Consider the following 14,552-nt stretch of genomic DNA (forward strand, 5'->3'; position numbering starts at 1 on the left):
TACAAGCTTTTCACTGGTCTGATAGCCGATGGTATATATGACCATATTATCTTCTGGGACCTACCTTGAAAAAGAGAAGACAGGGTACAGAAGAAAATGCCACGGTACCAAAGACCAGCTATTAATCAACAAGACCGTCCTAGAAGACTGTAGGAAGAGGCACAAAAACATGAGCATGACAGAAGGCATTTGACAGTGTGCCACACTCATGGCTACTTTGGTGCCTTGAGTTATACAAAGACCACCCGGTAATTAGACAAACAATGGCGGCTCACCTTCAGATGTGGAAAACTACAATATCATTAAATCACAATGGAGGAAAAACCATCATCCCTGAAGTAAAAATCAAAAGGGGAATATTCCAAGGTGATAGCTTATCTTCCTTACTCTTCTGTATGGCAATAGACACACTAAGCAAGCTCCTGAATAAAAATCAGAGCGCCTACAATTTGAGCCAGGGACGCTATCGAGATCCAAGCACGTAAATAAACCATCTGCTCTTCATGGATGATCTTAAGCTGTATGCTAGCTCTGACACCGATCTGCACCATCTTCTGCAGGTAGTACACACATTCTCCAGTAACATCGGAATGAAGTTTGGCCTGGATAAATGTGCCAAATGTACACTCAGAGCTGGGAAGAAGACCCACACAGAAAATATGCAGCTTAATGAAAACATCGACATCACGGATCTAGAAGAGCATGAGCTATACAAGTACCTTGGCATTGAGGAAAACGAGAACATACAACAGGTCAAGATGAGGGAGAAGATTAGTAAAGAATATGTACACCGGGTGAGGAAAATATGCGAAACCCAGCTCACCAATAAAAATAAAATTACTGCCATAAACCAGCTTGCTATGCCAGTAATAACATACAGCGTTGGTATCATTGACTGGCCACAAAAATACATCAACCGGCTAGATGTAAAGACACTGAAGCTACTAACGCTTCATAAAGTAATATACAGAAATCAGTGTCTACCAAGGCTGTATTTGCCCAGGGGAGAAGGTCTGGGACTCTCAGAAATTAATCATCAACATAGGGCAACTATTGTGAGCACCGGTCAGTATCTGAGAAGCTCCCAGAATGACACACTCTTAATAGTATATGAACATCAAGAGACAAGAGATAGCAGAACAACATCAGTCATCCAGCTGGCCAAGCATTTTGGTCAGAGTTGTCTCTCAGATGAGGACGAAACACCAAACAAGTTTGCCACAGAAATAGCAAGAAAGAGCCGGCAGAAATATAACGAAACCTTTCAACAGATGCACCTTAAAGAATGGGAACAACATCAGCGTGCAAAGTATTTTCTGGGGGAACTTTCTCAGGAATACATAGATAAAGAAGGTTCTTTGGACTGGCTCAAAAGAGGATCGCTCCACCACGATAAGGAAAGGGTCATAATGGCTACCCAAGACCAGGGATTGATGACCAATGCATTCAAGAAGATGGCAGGAATCAGTAATGACAATAAATGCAGGTTCTGCCATACAGAATTGGAAAGTGTTGGTCATCTGATATCAAGTTGCAAAGTTCTTCTAGGGGACGGCTACTAGACAGCGAGACATGATGGAGTATGCAAGTACCTCCACTGGACCATCTGTAAAAAATTAAACATCCAGTGTAGCAGCAAGTCATGGGAACATCAACCTGAAAGAACAGTTGGAAATGACTTATATACCATACATTACGACCATGCAGTCCCTACAGCCACCTACCTTGAAAATGCTGCTGTTAAACTTGACATAGTTATATGGAATCAGTCAGAGAGAGTTGGAACCTTGATTGAAGTGAGTGTTCCTAATGATGGCGGTCTTAACAGAGCTGAAAGAGAGAAACAAACCAAATACCAAGGTCTCATGTACGATATGAAAAGAAACTAGAACCTAAAGGGGATATCGATCATACCAGTTATCATAGGTGCCACAGGACTTATGAAGAATAACCTGAAGTCCTACCTAACTAATATTCCTGGTGAACCAAGTGCAAAAGAGATTCAGACAATTGCAGATAAGGGAACAGCGAGGATACTAAAAAAAAGCTCTCGGTTGGTTTCAATAAAAAAGCGGGGAAATGTTGGCAGTAGGTTTGGCTGCCCCATACCCAGCATTACAATCTTCAAAGGAAGAACAATAAAAAAAATAAAAAAGAGAAAAGCCACATTCTTGTGAAGTGTGTGGATATTCTTTTTACCAGAAACAAACTTTTTTAACACATATAAGAACGCACACTGGGGAAAAGCCACATTCTTGTGAAGTGTGTGCATATTCTTGTTCTAGAAAATCAGATTTAGTGAGGCATATGAGAACTCATACATAACTTGTACCGAGTTATTTATCGAAACCAGTTTGTACCTACCCAGGCGGGAAGGAGGCATGGGACTCTCGGAAGTCTATCATCAACACAGAGCTATAATCGTCAGCATAGGTCAGTACATAAGTTCCTGTAATCCAAGGCTAATGAAAATTAAAGATATTAATATTGGCTGCACAAGACCAGGTTCTCATGACGAACGCCTTCAAAAGATGAGTGGTCTAAGCAACAATAATAAATGCAGGTACTGTAGCACTGAGGTTGAGGGTGTGGGCCACCTGATTTCCAGTTGCAATGTCCTACTTGGAGATGATTATTATACAGATCGCCATAACGGAGTTTGCAAATACCTTCACTGGAAGATATGTAAGAAACTCAACATTCAGTGTAGTAAAAACTCCTGGGAACATATACCCGAACGAACGGTTGGGAATGATAACTACACGATTCACTATGACTACATAATCCCGACGGGAACATATCTTGAAAACGCAGCTGTTAAACCAGATATAGTGATTTGGGAGAAAGCAAATAAAAAAGCGACCATAATAGAGGTCAGTGTACCCAATGATATAGGGCCTAACAGAGCTGAGAGGGAAAAGATAACAAAGTATCAAGGACTTATGTATGATATGAAATGAAATTGGAAATTAAAAGACGCTTCAATTATACCAGTCATTATAGGGGCAACTGGGATTATGAAAAAGAACTTTAAAAAGTACATAGCAAGCATACCCGGTGAACCAAGTGCAAGTGAAATACAAACGATTGCACTGAAAGGGACGGTTAGAATCCTGAAAAGGTCTCTTGGTTGGACTCACTAAAATAGGGGTAAATGTCAGACATCTGGTTTGATGTCCCACCCGCTTAGAAGAAAAAGTTTAAGAAAAATGAAAAGAAGGGGGAACAGCCATATTTTTGTCACATCTGTGAATACTCTGTCTCTCATAAACACGAGAGAAAAGCCATATTGTTGTGAAGTGTGTGGATATTCTTTTTCTCGAAAATCATTGTTAGTAACACATGAGAAGTCATACTGGAGAAAGCCATATTCTTGTGAAGTGTGTGGATATTCTTGTTCTAACAAATCAGTCTTAGTGAGACGTATTAGAACTCATACCGGGGAAAAACATATGCAAAACAAAAGCAAAGGACAGAAACCTGAAGGGAAATTTTCTATTTCTGTCCATGGAAGAAGAATACTCCACCTGGTAATTTAACCTATCAAACATATAATATTTTAAAAGAACGAGTGTTCAATGAAGAAGAACTTAACCACATGAGAGAGGAAGTAACAGCTCTACCGAACACAGACTAATCCAATAGAGAAACCTATTTTGTATCCCACCGAATTTGATGAGACTGCAAATGTGAGCCCGCAACATCATCACCTTAGACCAGTGCAACATTTGTCGATAACTACTCAACAGATAAGCCTTACAATTTAAAATCAAGCAGAAGTGCATACATCCATATCAGAAACCCAAATACCTACAGGATCCTCTCCACCATTTCACTGTCACTATAATGCAGATTACACATCTTCATCCCCATCAACACGTGAAATAACTCCCTCACCAAGAAAAACTCCATCTTGTGTTTTGCTTCCAAAACCAGATGAGGAGCAATTGGAAATAGAAGAAGAAACTGTGTAACACAATAGAAAAAGTTAACAATATGAGCATGGAAGAAAGGCCTAGGTTACCCAAAATACAAGCCTCAAGATTCTTTAAGTCATTGACCATCAAAGTCAATATTGCTCTTATAAGGCTTGTTCCAGAAGAAATAGACCCCAGGTAGCTAAATAACGTCACATATGCAGCTGGGCTGTACATTAGCAACAAAATACTTCCTCTGAATAAACACCAAAATAGAAATAAAATACCTAATGTAACCAAAGCAACACCAAAATGGAAAGCCAAGCTGATAAAAAAAATAAACACCTGTAGAAAGGAACTTAGCCAATTTAAGCAGTTCATGAAGAATCCCACAGTGGAAGGTAGACTCAAAAACAGTGTAAAAAGAATCTGTGCGAAATTTAAAACAAATTGTAAGAATGTTGGAAACATAGTGAAGAAACTGAAAGGCAAAATACCAGCCATTGCCCAAGGAATTAAACATCACATGGCAAAGATTAATGCAAAGACACAGAATAAGCTTTTTGCAAACAATCATAGAACTTTCTACAGGAATCTAATAAGAGAAGAAATTAAAATCCAAAAATCCCCCATGTAAACAGGAATTAGACGATTACTGGAGACACTTATTTGAAAAAGAGGAAGTAAATAACGAAGAACCCAAGTTGATCGGGGATATTATCAATGCAAATAAAAATAAAAGAGAAATGCCAGAGCCAGAAATAACGCCAGATAAAATAAGATCAAAGCTGGCACGAGCTTCAAATCACAAGAAACCTGGCATCGACAGCTAAGTAAGTTTCTAAAGCACTGCCAAGGTGCTTATAATCTAAGCTACAGCCGCTAAAGAGAATCCTCCAAGGTAATACATCATTTATTTTTCATGGATGATCGCTCTGATAAGGATTTAGATCATCTACTAAAAATTGTCCACACTTTTCCCAATGATATCAAAATGAAGCTCGGGCTGGATAAGTGTGCTTAGTGTACTCTGAAAGCTGGCAAGAAGATATCTACTGAAAGCATTCAGCACAATGAAAATAGTGAAATCAGAACTGGATGAACAAGAAACATACAAATACCTCGGCATTGATGAAAATGAGGCCATCGAGCATTCCAAGATGAGAGAAACTAAGTCAATAATATTTACGCCGAGTAAGAAAAATCTGCAAAACTGAAATCACAAACAAGAACAAAGTTTCGGCAATCAACCAACCTGCCATGCCAGTACTAACATATAGTTTTGGCATTATTGACTGGCCTCAGAAAGGCATAAATTGGCTTGACACAAAGACAAGGAAAATGTTAACCTTGTACAAAGTTATTTATCGAAACCAGTGCATGCCTCGTTTGTACCTACCCAGGCGTGAAGGAGGTATGGGTCTCTCGGAAGTCAATCATCAACACAGAGCCACAATCGTCAGCATAGGTCAGTACATAAAATCCTGTAATCCAAAGATAATGAAAATTAAAGACCATTATGAGAACCGAGAAAGTAGTACAACATCTATAACACAACTTGCCACTCATTTTCGAAAGGATTGCCTTACGAATGATACTGAGAACCCAAACAAGCCTACCACTGACATAGCCTAGAAAAGTCGGAAAAATACACTAGCCAGTTCCATAGTGTTAAAACAGAAGAATGGACCAACCATAAACGGGCAAAATACCTACCAACTGAACTATCCCAAGAATATATCGATAGGGATGGTTCCCTGGACTGGCTCAAAAGAGGATCCCTCCATTACGACCAAGAGAGGTTGATATTGGCTGCACAAGACCAGGGCCTCATGACGAACGCCTTCAAAAGATGAGTGGTCTAAGTAACAATAATAAATGCAGGTTCTGTAGCACTGAGGTTGAGAGTGTGGCCACCTGATTTCTAGTTGCAAAGTCCTACTTGGAGATGGTTATTATACAGATCGCCATAACGGAGTTTGCAAATACCTTCACTGGAAGATATGTAAGAAACTCAACATTCAGTGTAGTAAAAAATCCTGGGAACATATACCCGATCGAACGGTTGGGAATGACAACTACACTATTCACTATGACTACATAATCCCGATTGGTACATATCTTGAAAACGCAGCTGTTAAACCAGATATAGTTATTTGGGAGAGAGCAAATAAAAAACGACCATAATAGAGGTCAGTGTACCCAATGATACAGGGCTTAACAGAGCTGAGATGGACAAGATAAAGTATCAAGGACTTATGTGTGATATGAAACGAAATTGGAAACTAAAAGACGTTTCAATTATACCAGTCATTATAGGAGCAACTGGACTTATTAGAAAGAACTTTAAAAAGTACATAGCAAGCATACCCGGTGAACCAAGTGCAAGTGAAATACAAACGATTGCACTGAAAGGGACGGCTAGAATCCTGAAAAGATCTCTTGGTTGGACTCACTAAAATAGGGGTAAATGTGAGGCATCTGGTAGGATGTCCCACCCCCTAGAAGAAAAATGTTTATACAAATGAAAAAAAAAGGGAAAATATGCAAAAGTAAAGCATCAAGGCAAAATGGCAGAACAGCAATCTGGAGGAAGAATTGTTTTTCATTTTTATTTTCGAAAAGCCTACATTCCACCAGGTAGAGACAAAATTAACATCATTCTCAAAAGGCTAATACCAACAACAGTAACGCTCACAAACTCAACCACATCACATATGTAGATGGGCTCTACATCGACAGAAACATTAACCCCGAATATTGTATCACAATCATCGAATATACACACATCTCACTGTATTAGGCAAAAGTTTGAAAACTGGAAGACCAAGTTGCAAAAACAAATAAACTTCTGCAGGAACTAAGCCAAATAAAACTATTGGAGGCCTCTATTTGAAACAGAACGCAAATACAATAAAATAGTCCAGTAAATTGAAGATATTATTAGGGTTAACGAAACCAAGCCTCAGATGCCAGAACCGGTTATAACACCTGTAACAGTAACCAGAAAACTGGCAAAATTATCCAACCACCAAGCATTTGGCATCGACAATCTACAAAACGACCCTGGCATCGACAGTGTCCATAATTTTGGCCAAAACAATTGACTGCACTTCATCACCACTACAGTGATTGCTTCAGCAGGACGGTAAGAGGTGAAAAAGCAACACAACCCTTGCTGACAGATGGGGGACACCAGCCTCGTACTTAAGACCAAAGAGATACATAGCCCAAATAAATACAGGTCGACATACCGTATAACTACCTAAGCTTTTCACTGGTCTGATAGACGACGATATATATGACCACCTTTCTTCTGTGGCCTACCTTGAAAAAGAGCAGACAGGGCGCAGAAGAAAATGTTTCGGTACAAAAAGCAGCTATTAATCTACAAGATTATCTTAGAAGACTGTATGTAGAGGCAAAACACCTGAGCATTGTATGGATCGATTACAGAAGGCATTTGACAGCCACAGTCATGGTTACTTTGGTGCTTTTAGTCATGCAAGATCAACCCGATAATAAGACAAACACTGGCTGCTTACTTCAACATGTGGAAAACTACAATATCATTAAGTCATAATAGAGGAAAGACCATGATTCCTGAAGTAAAAATCACGAGAGGTATATTCGAAGGTGACAGATTGTAACCCTTACTCTTCTGTATGGCAATAGTCCCACTCAACAAGCTCCTGAATAACAATCCGAGCGCCTACAATTTGCTCTTCGTGGATAATCTAAAACTGTATGTAAGATCTTACACGGATTTGCACCAGCTTCTGCGGGTAGTACACAACTTTTCCAATGATATCGGAATGGAGTTTGGCCTGGATAAATGTGCAAAGTGTACACTCAGAGCTGGAAAGAAGACCCACACAGAAAATATGCAGCTTAATCAAGACATCGACAACAGGTATCTAGAAGAGAACGAGCCTTATAATGACTTGAGTAAAACGGGAACACACAGCATGCCAAAATGAGGGAGAATATTAGTAAAGGATGTGTACGCCGTGTGAGGAAAATTCTTAAAATAAAAATAAAACATACAACTTTTGTATCATTGACTGGCCTCAAAAACACATCAACCGGCTATATGTGTAAGACAAGTGAGCTACTAACACTGTATAAAATAATATATAAAAATCAGTGTTTACCAAGGCTGTATTTGCCCCTGGGGATAAGGAGCATTGGGGCTCTCGGAGATCCACTGTAAACATAAACCAACTATTGTGAGCACAGGCCAGTAACCGTGAAGCTCCCAGAACCACACCCTCTCAATAGTAGGCGAACATCAAGAGATGAGGATGAAGCATCAAGAAACCTGCCACAGAAATAGCAAGAAAGAGTCGGCAGAAATATACCGAAAACTTTCCAAAGGATGAACCTTGCAGAATGGGGTCAACATCAGCCTGCAAATGTATTTTTGGAAGTACTCTCTAAGAGATACATAGACAAAAAAGGTTCCTTGGACTGGCTCAAGAGGGGAACACTCCACCACGATCAGGGAAGGAATATAATGGGAAATTCAAGACCAGGGAGTAATGACAATAAATGCATATTTTGCCATACAGAATTAGAGAGTGTGAGCCACCTGATATCGAATCGTATGTTTTTGAGGGGACGGCTACTATACATCGAGACATGAAGTATGTAAGTACCTCCACCAGACCATCTGTAAAAAATTAAACATCCCGTGTAGCAACAAGTCCTGGGAACATAAACCTGACAGAACAGTTGGAAATGACTTATATACCATACATTACGACCATGTAATCCTTACAGCCACCTACTTGAAAATGCTGTCAAACCTGACACAGTTATATGGAATATGTCAGAGAGTGGCAACAATTATTATAGGTGCCACAGGGCTTATGAAGAAAAACCTGAAGTCATACTTAACAAATATTCCTGGTGAACCATGTGCAAATAAGATCCAAACAATTGCATTTAAGGGAACAACAAGGATACTAAAAAGAACTCTCGGTTGGTTTCAATAAAAATCAAGGCAATGTTGGCAACTGGTCTGGCTACCCTATTCCTAACATTACAATCTTCAAAGAAAGAAAATGAAAAAAAAACCCGGAAAAACCACATTCTTTTCAACTGTGTGGATATTCTGCCTCCCGAAAATCATGTTTACTAAGACATATGATAAACATTATACTGTCTGTGATATGAGCAACTGTCCTAGTGAAACTGAACCTTACCAAATACTTGGATCCAATCCCTGGAAGACCAAGCTGTAATAGAAATACAGATTGAAGCCATAAAGGGAACATCTATTCTGGAAAGAGCCCTCGAATATAAACTCAAATCGTAATTTAATCAAGCTCCGGAAAGATGCCCCTTGGTCTCGAAAGTAAAATAAAAAGGGAAAGCCCACTGGATATTGTTTTCCTAGAAAATCATCTAGTGGAGAAAAGCCACATTTTTGTACAAGTAAGTGGATATTCTTGTTCTCAAATTTAGTGATGTATAAGTGAACTCCATGAGCGGAAGACTTCAACTTGTTGGAGAAAGACTCAGGACCTTCTCACAATTGGAAATGGCCAATGCAGGTTCTGACACTCGACGAGTGAGAGCCCTACCCACCTAATATATGCATGCATAAACTTATGAGCAGAGGCCTTTACATTGCCCGTCACAACAAAGTATGTAAATACCTCCATTGGAAAATCTATGGAGAGGTGTAACTTGACGGATCTACAAACATCTGGGAACAAATGTGGTACAATGGCGTCTCCCCTTTTGAGGGAGCTGGGAGATTCTACATAAATAATCCTTCTGCCTAAATTGGCCTGCACTTATGTGGAAGCAGACCCACACACATTTTAGTGCGGACACATTTCTTTAAAGGTTAAAACTGTCGGCACACGAAGATTGGCAGGTGTCTATGATTTCAGTGCACAAGAAAAGTTAAACTATGTTGACATTATAAATTGATTAAAAAACATTGCGAATAACGCACATTTTTCTCTCGTTCTTTCTCTATTCCTCTCTTTAACTCCCATTCATTCTCTTTCAATGAAGAAAGAGAGAATTAAAATATGATTGCATTGTAAAAACACTTGAAACTTGCACCCCATACGCGGAGGGTATAGTACTTTGGTGTACACGCAATGGGTCGACTAAATATGCTTCTTACTTGTTAACTGTTAATTAAATTATATATATTTTTTTATAAAAATGCATTTGTTCACTACTTTTGTATAAGCGTTTGATTTCAGCCTGCGGTTCCTCCCATTAAAGCTGACTGTAACAACGCAATGAACACGCAAGAAGCGACCTATGCCAGACAGTTATAACCGTCGACATACTGACCCATTTTTCTTGATGTTTCCAACATCTGCCTATCGTTAGATATTGTTGAATATAGTTTATTCCCCGGAGAGCTCGTTGCGTTCCCAGGACATTCCTTAACCAAGTAACTTTCCCCAGAGAGGCGCTAGTATTCTAAAAGAACCACCACCGATAACATCAAACGGAAAAGTGACCGTGTTCTATGACAGACATACAAGCAGGCAGATACATAGAATAAAAGATCATCAAACCAAACATTGTAATATGGAACAAGTCCGAAAGAACTGTATTAATTATCGGTGTCACTATCCTAAATGGTTTTGGCTTTAATAGATCTAAACGAGAAAAGATTAAAAAATATCAGGAGGTAAAAATTGTCTAAAATTGAAAGAAATAAACAAAGCGGCTGTGATGGAAACAACTGACCTAATAAAAAAATTAGCTTCAGAATTGAAGTAAATTAAAAAATCAAAAACCATCTGGCAAATATATCTGGTGAATAAAGTTCCATATATATTCAACCAATTGCATTTAAAAGGAACCGTTGAAATGTATAAGTTGTATGAGATAAGAGGTTACTGCTTGGTATCTGCTAGGTTGTCTCATCCCAGCTAAACAAATATATATTCAACCAATTGCATTTAAAAGGAACCGTTGAAATGTATAAGTTGTATGAGATAAGAGGTTAATGCTTGGTATCTGCTAGGTTGTCTCATCCCAACTAAACAAATATATATTCAACCAATTGCATTTAAAAGGAACCGTTGAAATGTATAAGTTGTATGAGATAAGAGGTTAATGCTTGGTATCTGCTAGGTTGTCTCATCCCAGCTAAACAAATATATATTCAACCAATTGCATTTAAAAGGAACCGTTGAAATGTATAAGTTGTATGAGATAAGAGGTTAATGCTTGGTATCTGCTAGGTTGTCTCATCCCAGCTAAACAAATATATATTTAACCAATTGCATTTAAAAGGAACCGTTGAAATGTATAAGTTGTATGAGATAAGAGGTTAATGCTTGGTATCTGCTAGGTTGTCTCATCCCAGCTAAACAAATATATATTCAACCAATTGCATTTAAAAGGAACCGTTGAAATGTATAAGTTGTATGAGATAAGAGGTTAATGCTTGGTATCTGCTAGGTTGTCTCATCCCAGCTAAACAAATATATATTCAACCAATTGCATTTAAAAGGAACCGTTGAAATGTATAAGTTGTATGAGATAAGAGGTTAATGCTTGGTATCTGCTAGGTTGTCTCATCCCAGCTAAACAAATATATATTCAACCAATTGCATTTAAAAGGAACCGTTGAAATATAGAACTTGTATGAGATAAGAGGTTAATGCTTCGTATCTGCTAGGTTGTCACATCCCAGCTAAACAAATATATATTCAACCAATTGCATTTAAAAGGAACCGTTGAAATGTATAAGTTGTATGAGATAAGAGGTTTATGCTTGGTATCTGCTAGGTTGTCTCATCCCAGCTAAACAAATATATATTCAACCAATTGCATTTAAAAGGAACCGTTGAAATGTATAAGTTGTATGAGATAAGAGGTTAATGCTTGGTATCTGCTAGGTTGTCTCATCCCAGCTAAACAAATATATATTCAACCAATTGCATTTAAAAGGAACCGTTGAAATGTATATGTTGTATGAGATAAGAGGTTAATGCTTGGTATCTGCTAGGTTGTCTCATCCCAGCTAAACAAATATATATTCAACCAATTGCATTTAAAAGGAACCGTTGAAATGTATATGTTGTATGAGATAAGAGGTTAATGCTTGGTATCTGCTAGGTTGTCTCATCCCAGCTAAACAAATATATATTCAACCAATTGCATTTAAAAGGAACCGTTGAAATGTATATGTTGTATGAGATAAGAGGTTAATGCTTGGTATCTGCTAGGTTGTCTCATCCCAGCTAAACAAATATATATTCAACCAATTGCATTTAAAAGGAACCGTTGAAATGTATATGTTGTATGAGATAAGAGGTTAATGCTTGGTATCTGCTAGGTTGTCTCATCCCAGCTAAACAAATATATATTCAACCAATTGCATTTAAAAGGAACCGTTGAAATGTATAAGTTGTATGAGATAAGAGGTTAATGCTTCGTATCTGCTAGGTTGTCTCATCCCAGCTAAACAAATATATATTCAACCAATTGTATTTAAAAGGAACCGTTGAAATGTATAAGTTGTATGAGATAAGAGGTTAATGCTTCGTATCTGCTAGGTTGTCTCATCCCAGCTAAACAAATATATATTCAACCAATTGCATTTAAAAGGAACCGTTGAAATGTATAAGTTGTATGAGATAAGAGGTTAATGCTTGGTATCTGCTAGGTTGTCTCATCCCAGCTAAACAAATATATATTCAACCAATTGCATTTAAAAGGAACCGTTGAAATGTATAAGTTGTATGAGATAAGAGGTTAATACTTGGTATCTGCTAGGTTGTCTCATCCCAGCTAAACAAATATATATTCAACCAATTGCATTTAAAAGGAACCGTTGAAATGTATAAGTGGTATGAGATAAGAGGTTTATGCTTGGTATCTGCTAGGTTGTCTCATCCCAGCTAAACAAATATATATTCAACCAATTGCATTTAAAAGGAACCGTTGAAATGTATAAGTTGTATGAGATAAGAGGTTAATGCTTCATATCTGCTAGGTTGTCTCATCCCAGCTAAACAAATATATATTCAACCAATTGCATTTAAAAGGAACCGTTGAAATGTATAAGTTGTATGAGATAAGAGGTTAATGCTTGGTATCTGCTAGGTTGTCTCATCCCAGCTAAACAAATATATATTCAACCAATTGCATTTAAAAGGAACCGTTGAAATGTATAAGTTGTATGAGATAAGAGGTTAATGCTTCATATCTGCTAGGTTGTCTCATCCCAGCTAAACAAATATATATTCAACCAATTGCATTTAAAAGGAACCGATGAAATGTATAAGTTGTATGAGATAAGAGGTTAATGCTTGTTATCTGCTAGGTTGTCTCATCCCAGCTAAACAAATATATATTCAACCAATTGCATTTAAAAGGAACCGTTGAAATGTATAAGTTGTATGAGATAAGAGGTTAATGCTTCATATCTGCTAGGTTGTCTCATCCCAGCTAAACAAATATATATTCAACCAATTGCATTTAAAAGGAACCGTTGAAATGTATAAGTTGTATGAGATAAGAGGTTAATGCTTGGTATCTGCTAGGTTGTCTCATCCCAGCTAAACAAATATATATTCAACCAATTGCATTTAAAAGGAACCGTTGAAATGTATAAGTTGTATGAGATAAGAGGTTAATGCTTCATATCTGCTAGGTTGTCTCATCCCAGCTAAACAAATATATATTCAACCAATTGCATTTAAAAGGAACCGTTGAAATGTATAAGTTGTATGAGATAAGAGGTTAATGCTTGGTATCTGCTAGGTTGTCTCATCCCAGCTAAACAAATATATATTCAACCAATTGCATTTAAAAGGAACCGTTGAAATGTATAAGTTGTATGAGATAAGAGGTTAATGCTTGGTATCTGCTAGATTGTCTCATCCCAGCTAAACAAATATATATTCAACCAATTGCATTTAAAAGGAACCGTTAAAATGTATAAGGTGTATGAGATAAGAGGTTAATGCTTCGTATCTGCTAGGTTGTCTCATCCCAGCTAAACAAATATCTATTTAACCAATTGCATTTAAAAGGAACCGTTGAAATGTATAAGTTGTATGAGATAAGAGGTTTATGCTTGGTATCTGCTAGGTTGTCTCATCCCAGCTAAACAAATATATATTCAACCAATTGCATTTAAAAGGAACCGTTGAAATGTATAAGGTGTATGAGATAAGAGGTTAATGCTTGGTATCTGCTAGGTTGTCTCATCCCAGCTAAACAAATATATATTCAACCAATTGCATTTAAAAGGAACCGTTGAAATGTATAAGGTGTATGAGATAAGAGGTTAATGCTTCATATCTGCTAGGTTGTCTCATCCCAGCTAAACAAATATATATTCAACCAATTGCATTTAAAAGGAACCGATGAAATGTATAAGTTGTATGAGATAAGAGGTTAATGCTTGGTATCTGCTAGGTTGTCTCATCCCAGCTAAACAAATATATATTCAACCAATTGCATTTAAAAGGAACCGTTGAAATGTATAAGTTGTATGAGATAAGAGGTTAATGCTTCATATCTGCTAGGTTGTCTCATCCCAGCTAAACAAATATATATTCAACCAATTGCATTTAAAAGGAACCGTTGAAATGTATAAGTTGTATGAGATAAGAGGTTAATGCTTGGTATCTGCTA

This window comes from Euprymna scolopes, chromosome 46 (assembly GCF_053919585.1).
Source record: "Euprymna scolopes isolate OS-2025 chromosome 46, ASM5391958v1, whole genome shotgun sequence".
NCBI lineage: Eukaryota > Metazoa > Mollusca > Cephalopoda > Sepiida > Sepiolidae > Euprymna > Euprymna scolopes.